Source organism: Schistocerca gregaria, chromosome 2 (assembly GCF_023897955.1).
Source record: "Schistocerca gregaria isolate iqSchGreg1 chromosome 2, iqSchGreg1.2, whole genome shotgun sequence".
Classification (NCBI taxonomy): Eukaryota; Metazoa; Arthropoda; class Insecta; order Orthoptera; family Acrididae; genus Schistocerca; species Schistocerca gregaria.
In genome coordinates this window covers 1,027,917,449-1,027,928,153 of record NC_064921.1, presented here as the reverse complement: position 1 = coordinate 1,027,928,153, position 10,705 = coordinate 1,027,917,449, and positions in this window count along the sequence as shown.

Here is a 10,705-nt window from a genome sequence, read left to right as displayed (position 1 = left end):
TATTTCACAAGACTGGAAAATTCAGATTGTTCGAAATGTTTCATCATCATGATGCCATGTTTTACTCGGTCTTGTGTGGCTTGGGACCAATATGCTGAGAGGAAGGCATGGTAAAATTCTCCTTCACTGTGGCAATCGTGAATGACCGATCGCATTCTTACAGCTGGTTCATTCTCTAAGTAGCCACACATAAATTCTAATCTGTGCTCTAGTGACCAGTTGGGAGGAAAACAATGAGAGAATTGATGGAGCCACGCTTGTGGATGAATGTCGTTGCCAGAATTCTTAAATGTTTTGAATTTATGTGTAGTAATGAACAGCTTATAGTCAAAATCATCGAGTCGGCGGGTCGCATATCGGTCATTGTTACGTCGTTTCGGCGGTTCCATCTCAAAATTCGGTGTACTTTGCCAATTTCTTTCATAATCTCCAAAGTGCCCTGTGTTGTTATTTTGTGGCAGTTCCGTATTTTTATGTCCCTCTTCCCGTATTGGAGTGCGAGTGTCCTCTGAAATACGTAATTCTTGTATTACCTGTGTCAGCTGATCTTGTACTTCCCGGATTTCTCTTTGGTGTTGCGTATTAATTTGATTCTGATTTTGTTTGAATTTCCTAATTTGTTCGAACTCTTCTGTGTCATTAAAGACTACCGGTTTTGTGTCATTCAGATTATCATCTACCTTCGTAGATAAATTAGTGAACTGATCCGAAAGTTCGGCTACTTTATCCGACAGTGAAATTATTTCCTCTGTGTGTCTTTCTGAACCAATTTTCAGAGTATCTACTGTGTCCTTTAAGTTCGCTTGAGTTTTTGCAAGTTGCGTAAGCGAATCGGTAGATGCAACTGAGTCAATTTTAGCTTGCAAGGTCTCATGATTTTCATGAACAATAGTTTGCAGTTCTTTTATGGCTGCTTCGTGATTCTGTAATGCATTTTCATGCCGCGAAAAAATAGGTTGGAAATGCTCACAAATTTGTGTTTTTACGTCATTACAGACTTTTTGACATTTCGATTCGATGTTATGTAACTCATTAGTTAAATCTTCACGTGTTTGTTCAAGTGTGGTGTCTAACTTTTGAAGCTTTTGCTGTGTTTGTCTCTGATTTTGTTCCATTGCGTCTAACTTTTGAAGATTATGTTCCATTGTGTCTAACTTTTGAAGATTCTGTCCCATTTGTTTCTGATTTTGTTCAAGCGTTGTGTCTAACTTTTGAAGATTTTGTTCCATTGTGTCTAACTTTTGAAGATTTTGTTCCATTGTGTCTAACTGTTGCTGTGTTTGTCTCTGGTTTTGTTTCATTTGTTGCATTAATTGCAATAATAATGTATTAGTGTCTGGAATCTGATCATCTATGCTCTTCGGCAGTGCATTTGCACCGGCAACATTCACAGTTTGACAAGCAGAAAATGTGTCTCGGCTTATTTGAGAAAACGGTGAGGACGCAAAACCTGAATGTACAGTATTTGCAAGATTGTGTCCTGTCATATCGGATTCCTGACGCGAGCTGTTGCCGACCAATCGATCGATAATGCTTCCCTGTTCACTAACTGTTTCACTTCCTACACCATTATTTGCAGCCCGCTCCATTTCCCTATGCACTATTACCAAATTACTACTTTGAACATTTGTGAATTCATTACATGGTGGCGCTAACACATTGCTTCCGTCTTCACTGTCATTTCTCAGTTTACTTTGTAGCCTAGTATTACGTTTTTCACACGCCATTATTGTCACAATATTTCACACGATAACACAGAAACACATAGCACTGAAAATAATATCTAGTTAATTGCAAGCGCAGCTGCGAAATACTTGGTGCAACTCTACATGCATCCCACAACTGTTGTACTGTACAACAATGAAAGACCACAACTACAAAGGAAATTCACTCTAAGATTACGCGCTAGCAATAAACAAAAGCTACACTAATTACACAAACTACAAGGAAAAAATCAGAAGATTCCAGTGAGGTATCCTCGGCTAAGGGTCGACATATGAAACGTCCCCTTAGAACAATTTATACACGACTGTGCTTAATCTGACACACAATATTTTTTAGCGCAACGCAATCTGACTTTCAAAAATCCCTACAAAAGAATGGCCCTGACCAACATTAACCTATACCTTTCACAAATCACTTACCTCACAAAAATCTTCGTTACTCGAACTACTGCAACACAGCAAGCGCCACTACTGCCAGCTAAATAAAAGATTCAAACTACGGAAGTCACTAACTACTGATAGGCACAGTTAGCAAATGACAGATTTTAATAGAGAACAAACAATGTATTTACCTTTATAGTCATAATAGATATATCAGTTCATGACACCAATTCTTACAAATTTCAAAACTCCGCCATCTCTCTCCCCACGTCCACCACTGCTGGCGGCTCACCTCCAACTGCGCAACGCTACGCGCTGTTAGCATCCAGCTGCTGCTGCCCGACACTACAATGGCGAGTATTACAACAATGCCAACCAGCCAGAGACTGCACACGGCACAGCCAGTGATTTTCATACAGAGCGCTACGTGGCGGCGGCGTTACCAATTAAAAAAAACCTAAACATCCTACTTACACTGTTATATATGAATCGTTATTGACAACTTTTGTTTTCGCTGTTGTAAATGTAACGTTACAACAACTTATATTTGGAAAGTATCAGTTACAATCCTTGTACGCCTGGCAACACTTTAACGTTACAACAAGTTATATTTGGAAAGTATCAGTTACGATCCTTGTACGCAGAGTAAAGGAAGAATAGTAAATCCTTCATTCTGTCCTAATATTAATGTTGATATCTAGACCACACACAAAGCGTACCTGTTCACACTCATTTATCTTTGACTTACTTGCCATGATGTGTCAATTCGAACACTTTAGTAAATGCCTTGGCTGTGTAGTAATGAACATAACATCAAGTCTACAGCTCTTAAGACCATTAATGTGGCAAACCATTCCGAAGTGAGAAAATTCATGGGATATCCGCTAACATCGTGCTGGACCTGCTTTTGGCCGATGCTGTGCAGCACCTCCATATCAACAAGTGGTCAGAAGCCTCCTGCAAGAAGCAAAGAGCCATGCTGCATCTTTAGTTGTCCATAATGTGAAAGTAGAAATCCTTGAGTAACGGAAGATATATTCAATTTAATTGATGAAAGGAGAAAATATAAACATACGGTAAATGAAGCAGGCAAAAAGGAATACAAACGTCTCAATAATGAGATCGACAGGAAGTGCAAACTGGCTAAGCACGGATGGCTAGAGGACAAATGTAAGGATGTAGCAACATATCTCACTAGGGGTAAGATAGATTCTGCCTACAGGAAAAATTAAAAATACTTTTGGAGAAAAGAGAACCACTCGTATGAACATCAAGAAGAGAAAGCATAAAGTTGGAAGGAGTAATTAGAGTGTCTGTACAAGGGTGATGTACTTGACGACAATATTATGGAACTTGAAGAGTATGTAGATGAAGATGAAATTGGAGATATGATACTCCATGAAGAGTTTGACAGAGCACTGAAAGACCTGAGTCGAAACAAGGCCCCAGGAGTAGACAACATTCAATTAGAACTACTGACGGCCTTGGGAGAGCCAGCCTTGGCAAAACTCTGCCATCAGGTGGGCAACATGCATGAGACAGGCGATGTACCCTCAGACTTCAAGAAGAATATAATAATTCCAATCCCAAAGAAAGCAAGTGTTGACAAATGTGAAAATTACCGAACTATCAGTTTAATAAGTCACAGCTGCAAAATACTATCGCGAATTCTTTACACACGAATGGAAAAACTGGTAGAAGCCTACTTTGGGGAAGATTCCGTAGAAATGTTGGCACACGTGAGGCAATACTGACCCTACCACTATCCTTAGAAAATAGATTAAGGAAAGGCAAACCTATCTTTCTAGCATTTGTAGACGTGGAGAAAGCTTTTGACAATGTTGACTAGAATACTCTCCTTCAATTTCTGAAGGTGGCAGGCATAAAATACAGGGAACGGAAGGCTATTTACAATTTGTATAGAAACCAGATGGTAGTTATAAGAGTCGAGGGGTATGAAAGGGAAGCAGTTGTTGGGAAGGAAGTGAGATAGGGTTGTAGCCTGTCCCTGATGTTATTCCATCTGTATACTGAGCAAGCAGTAAAGGAAACAAAAGAAAAATTCGCGGTAGGAATTATTATCCATGGACAAGAAATTAAAACTTTGAGGTGAGCCGATGACATTGCAATTCTATCAGAGACAGCAAAGGACGTGGAAGAGCAGTTGAACGAAATGGACTGTGTCATGAAAGGAGGCTATAAGATGAACATCAACAAAAGCAAAACAAGGAAATGGAATGTAGTCGAATGAAGTTGGGTGATGCTGAGGGAATTAGATTTTGAAATAAGAACTTAAAGTAGTAAAGGAGTTTTGGTATTTGGGGAGCAAAATAACTGATGATGGTCGAAGTAGACAGGATATAAAATGTAGACTGGCAATGGCAAGGATAGCGTTTCTGAAGAAGAGAAATTTCTTAACATCGAGTATAGATTACCGGTCAGAAAGTTGCTGAAAGTTTTTGCATAGAGTGTGGTCATGTATGGCAGTGAAACGTGGACGATAAATAATAAAGACAAGAAGAGAATAAAAGATTTCGAAGTGTGGTGCTACACAAGAATGCTGAATATTAGATGGGTAGGTATTGATCAGAATTAAGGAGAAGAGAAATTTGTGGCACACCTTGATTAGAAGAAGGGATCGGTTGATAGGACATGTTCTGAGGGATCAAGTGACCACCAGTTTAGTACTGAAGGGCAGCGTGGAGGGTAAAAATCGTAGAGGGAGACCAAGAGATGAATACACTAAGCAGATTCAGAAGGATGTAGGCTGCAGTAGGTACTAGGAGATGAAGCAGCTTGCACAGGATAGAGCAGCATGGAGAGATACATTAAACCAGTCGCTGGACTGAAGATCACAACACAACAACACAAGTGTTGCCAGTACAAGTTTTTGTGCACCAAATGACCTCTCGATTGCGTCCTATAAATGTTCGAGGGTATTTATGCCGAGCCATCTTGGTGGCCAAAAAATTCATTCGAATTGTCCAGAATGTTCCTCAAACCAATCGCATTACTGTGGCCCGGTGACATGGCGCATTATCCATTAAAACTTCATTATTGTTTGGAAACGTGAAATCCCTTAATGGCTTCGTATGGTCTCCAAGTAGCCGAACATAAACGTTTCCAGTTCATGATCGGTTCATTGGGACAAGAGAACGCAGCCTGTTGCAGGTAAACACAGCCCGCACTCGAAACACGTCATCACCTCTCAGCATCTGAAATTTGGACTCATCTGTTCAGGCCATGTTCTTCCGGTTGTGAACGGTCCAACCGACATGGTCACCAGCCCACGAGAGGCGCTGCAGGCGATGTCGTGCTGTTATCAAAGGCACTCACGTCAGTTCGCCACGCCATGTTCCGCAGCGCTGTCCTAGTATGTTCCACACTGTTGTCTGATTATATGTCACGCAGCGTTGCTTGTCAACTCTACGCAAATGCCGCTGCTCTCGGTCAATACATGAAGGCAGTCGGCCACTGTGTTGTCTGTGGTGAGAGGTTCGAATGTTCAAATGTGTGTGGATTCCTAAGGGACCAAATTGCTGAGGTCATCAGTGCCTAGACTTACACACTACTTAAACTGACTTAAACTAACTTATGCTAAGTACAACATACAGACCCATGCCCGAGGGAGAACTCGAACCTCCGGCGGGAGGATCCGCACAATCCGTGACACGGCGCCTCTAACCGCGCGACCGAAGGATTGGAATACACCCAGCAAATAATTGAGGACGTACGTTGCTGAGATGAAGATGTTGTCACAGGAGAGGAATTCGTAGCGGGTCGCATGCATCAAACAGTCAGAAAACTGATGACTCAAAAAAAAATTCATGCTGAAGTTGTTGCAGTAGATAGAAACGTGATTCAGTTTCGGAGTATCATGCCGATTACAGAGTAGAAGCTGGATATTCACTCCTCACGCTGTCGATGTTGAGTGTGATGCTCGTGCATCAGACAACGTGACACGGGTGGAAAGAAAAGTTGAAAAAGTTGCAATTCGTTATGGAATCTGGAGGAACTGCATGTTACGGCACATAGTGTTGTGGTTTTGGCGGAGAGAGGAATTCGAATTACGTAGTGGAGAAAGGGAGAACGGATGTTACGGCCGGCCAATACGACTATTGCCGGACATACGGACAGACAGGCAGGTTACGACCAACAGTGACGGTCGGCACTCGTGGCAATAGTCCGCAGCTCGTGGCCTAGTGGCTAGCGTTGCTGCGCTGGATCCTGGGGCCCCGGGTTCGATTTAAAAAAAAGGGGTTCAAATGGCTCTGAGCACTATGGGACTTAACATCTATGGTCATCAGTCCCCTAGAATGTAGAACTACTTAAACCTAACTAACCTAAGGACAACACACAACACCCAGCCATCACGAGGCAGAGAAAATCCCTGACCCCGCTGGGAATCGAACCCGGGAAGCCGGGCGTGGGAAGCGAGAACGCTACCGCACGACAACGAGATGCGGGCGGTTCGATTTCCGGCCGGGTTTTGGAGTTTTCTCCGGGCAGGAGCTGGGTGTTTTTATTGTTCTCGTCATTTCATCATCGTTCAGAAAATGGCAAGACTGGAAAGTGGAGGACTGGGCACTGATAGCCATGCCTTTTAGCGCCGCACAAACCAAAATCGTTATCATTGTGGCGATCATGACCGTCAATGATGGAACGACGTTATGCCGGAATAAGACAGCTGGTGGAGCGAAGAAATGCAAGAGAGCGGGCGAGGACGGCAGCTGGCAGACTCACGAACTAAGGCGATGGCTGGTGTATGGACGATGAGCGACGTGACAGATATTAACACAGATTTTCAACAGGAAAACCATCGATCTAGAGCCAGATAGTTCAACTACATTGGCCCCTGCAGCCCAGGCAGCAGATGATTGACTTTCAAGGGAAAGAAAAACACGTGAGTTTATTCGACAAAGACAAGAAATATATAGCGTTTGTTCCTAAAGATCATCTAGACTGCATTGATCATTGATTCTGTATCACTCGCTGTTCTTAAGGGGGTAGAACGTCAAACGGGCCGACTTCCAGAAGGAGAGGCACCACAGGACATTTTAATTTGCACTGTCTATAATTTACAAATAAATTCATAAAACATTGTCAGCATGACCAGGAAGGATTCAGGATTCACACTCATAGCAATGGAAGTTGAAGAACACGAAAAAAAAATATTTTTCATGTGAAATTTCATGATTTTTTCACTTACTGTTAGCTGCATTTGTTGCTATGGGTACACTTTTCTTCATAAGTAAGAGAGATTGTTCGGTGAATTTTGCATAGCTTACAAACCATACTTCAGGTGTATGAAACTCTAGAATTTATTTAATCTATGGGAAAATGAATGGGCTGTTAGGTTTTGAACTTTGTGTTTAGAGAAAACTCGAATTATATAGTTCATTATCTCAATTTTTACCACAGTTTTTATCAGATTTGGGAAATTCTAGAGTTTCGTACACCTGTAAGTATGGTTCGTGTGCTGTGCAAAATTCATCGAAGAATCTCTCTTACTTATGAAGAAAAGTGTACCTACAGCAAGAAATGCAGCCAATACCTAGTGAAAATATGATGAAATTTCACATTTAAAAAAAATTTGTTTTGTTATGTTTCTGAACTTCCTGTGCTATGAGTGTGAATCCTGAATCCTTCCTGGTCATGCTAACAAAGTTTTATGAATTTATTTGTAAAAGTATAGACAGTGCAAATTAATATTTCCTGTGGTGCCTCTCCTGCTGTTTTACGTCCAACCCCCCTTAATAAATGTAGCTAACAATCATTTAAATACTGTATATGGAAACGGCTAATAACGGTAAAACATTTTATTGTACTCTGCTTCCATCATTTTAACTTAGCCTCAGGCAGTGGCGTGAACTATTGAGTAAACTACTCCGCAGTACTTGTGGCCAGCTCCCACGCTACTACGCTGACCTAGGGACGCCACGATGGAGTTGCTGAGTTAGAGACGTCAAGCCACAAACCCACCAATGGGAGCACCGGATACCGTCAGGTGAGGTACACAAGAGGGTTGGTGCGACAGCAGCCACAACAGTGGGTCGCTCTCTTCCCTGGCAACTCCCTCACCCTCTGGACGTGTCCACCAGTCTTTCCTGTTGAGGGCGGAATGCTCTTTGCGTACCACGTGCGGTTCACAACTCGGTTGTAGCCAGTTCTCGAGAATATTGTACCCCTTAGAGGCTGTTCTTGGGTATAACACACATTTTTGCCTGAATCCCGGTATCTCTCGTTTTATGAGCAGGAAAAACGCCCACATGCCCATCTGAGCGGCCGATACCATCCTGGCATGTACAATACACTCCGAGAAAAACAAATATAAAGACGACGCACCATAAAGGAATTATCCGAATGGGATGGTATATATGACGTACTACTGCAGACAAACAAACGACAAGAGCTACAAAAAAAAAAAGGAAAGAAAACAAAAAGAAAAGACGGATGACTTACTCAACAGGAAGAACTTCACGAATTGAGCAATTCAGTAACACGCATGTCCACTTCTGGTCCTAATGCAAGCAGTTGTTTGGCTTGGCATTGATTGACAGAGTTGTTGAATTTTTTTCTCAGGCATGTTGTTGTTGTGGGCTTCAGTCCTGAGACTGCTTTGATGCAGCTGTCCATGCTGCTCTATCCTGTGCAAGCTTCTTCATCTCCCAGTACCTACTGCAGCCTACATCCTTCTGATTTGCTTAGTGTATTCATCTCTTGGTCTCCCTCAACCATTTTTACCCTCCACTCTGCCCTCCAATACTAAACTGCTGATCCCTCAATGTCTCAGTAAATTTACTACCAACTGATCCCTTCTTCTAGTCAAGTTGTGCCACAAGCTCCTCTTCTCCCCATTTCTATTCAATAGCTCCTCATTAGTTATGTGATCTACACATCTAATCTTCAGCATTCTTCTGTAGCACCACATTTCGAAAGCTTCTATTCTCTTTCTATCTAAACTAGTTATTGTCCATGTTTCACTTCTATACATGGCTACACTCCATACAAATACTTTCAGAAACGACTTCCTGACCATTAAATCTATACTCGATGTTAACAAATTTCTCTTCTTCAGAAACGCTTTCCTTGCCATTGCCAGTCTACATTTTATATCCTCTCTACTTCGACCATCATCAGTCATTTTACTCCCTAAATAGCAAAACTCCTTTACTACTTTAAGTGTCTCATTTCCTAATCTAATTCCCTCAGCATCACCCGATTTAATTTGATTACATTCCATTATCCTCGTTTTGCTTTTGTTGATGTTCATCTTATATCCTCTTTTTAAGACACTGTCCATTCCGTTCAACTGCTCTTGCAAGTCCTTTGCTGTCTCTGACAGAATTACAATGTCATCGGCGAACTTCAAAATATTTATTTCTTCTCCGTGAATTTTAAAACCTACTCCAAATTTTTCTTTTGTTTCCTTTAGTGCTTGCCCAACATACAGATTGAATAACATCGGGGAGAGGCTACAACCCTGTCTCACTCCTTTTCCAACCACTGTTTCCCTTTCATGCCCCTCGACTATTATAACTGCCATGTGGTTTCTGTACAAATTGTAAATAGCCTTTCGTTCCCTGTATTTTACCCCTCCCACCTTCAGAATTTGAAAGAGAGTATTCCAGTCAACATTGTCAAAAACTTTCTCCAAGTCTACAAATGCTAGAAACGTAGGTTTTCCTTTTCTTAATCTTTCTTCTAAGTCGTATGGTCACTATTGCCTCACGTGTTGCAACATTTCTACGAAATCCAAACTGATCTTCCACGGGGTTGGCTTCTATCAGTTTTCCATTCGTCTGTACAGAATTCGCGTTAGTATTTTGCAGCTGTGACTTATTAAACTGATAATTCGGTAATTTTCACATCTGTCAACACCTGCTTTCTTTGGGATTGGAATTATTATATTCTTCTTGAAGTCTGAGGGTATTTTGCCTGGCTCATAAATCTTGCTTAACAGATGGTAGAGTTTTGTCATGACTGGCTCTCCCAAGGCCGTCAGTAGTTCTAATGAAATGTTGTCTACTCCCGGGGCCTTGTTTAGACTCAGGTCTTTCAGTGCTCTGTCAAACTCTTTAAGCAGTATCGTATCTCCCATTTCATCTTCATCTACATTCTCTTCCATTTCTATAATATTATCCTCAAGTACATTGGCCTTGTATAGACCCTATATATACTCCTTCCACCTTTCTGTTTTCCCTTCTTTGGTTAGGACTGGGTTTCCATCTGAGCTCTTGATATTCATGCAAGTGGTTCTCCTTTCTCCAAAAGTCTCTTTAATTTTTCTGTAGGCAGTATCTATCTTACCCCTAGTGAGATAAGCCTCTACATCCTTACATTTGTCCTCTAGCCATCCCTGCTTAGCCATTTTGCACTTCCTGTCGATGTCATTTTTGAGACGTTTGTATTCCTTTTTGCCTGCTTCATTGACTCCATTTTTATATTTTCTCCTTTCATCAATTAAATCCAATATTTCTGCTGTTACCCAAGGGATTGTCCTAGCCCTCGTCTTTTTACCTACTTGATCCTCTGCTGCCTTCACTATTTCATCCCTCAAAGCTACCCATTTTTCCTCTGAGGCACATCGTGCCCAATTC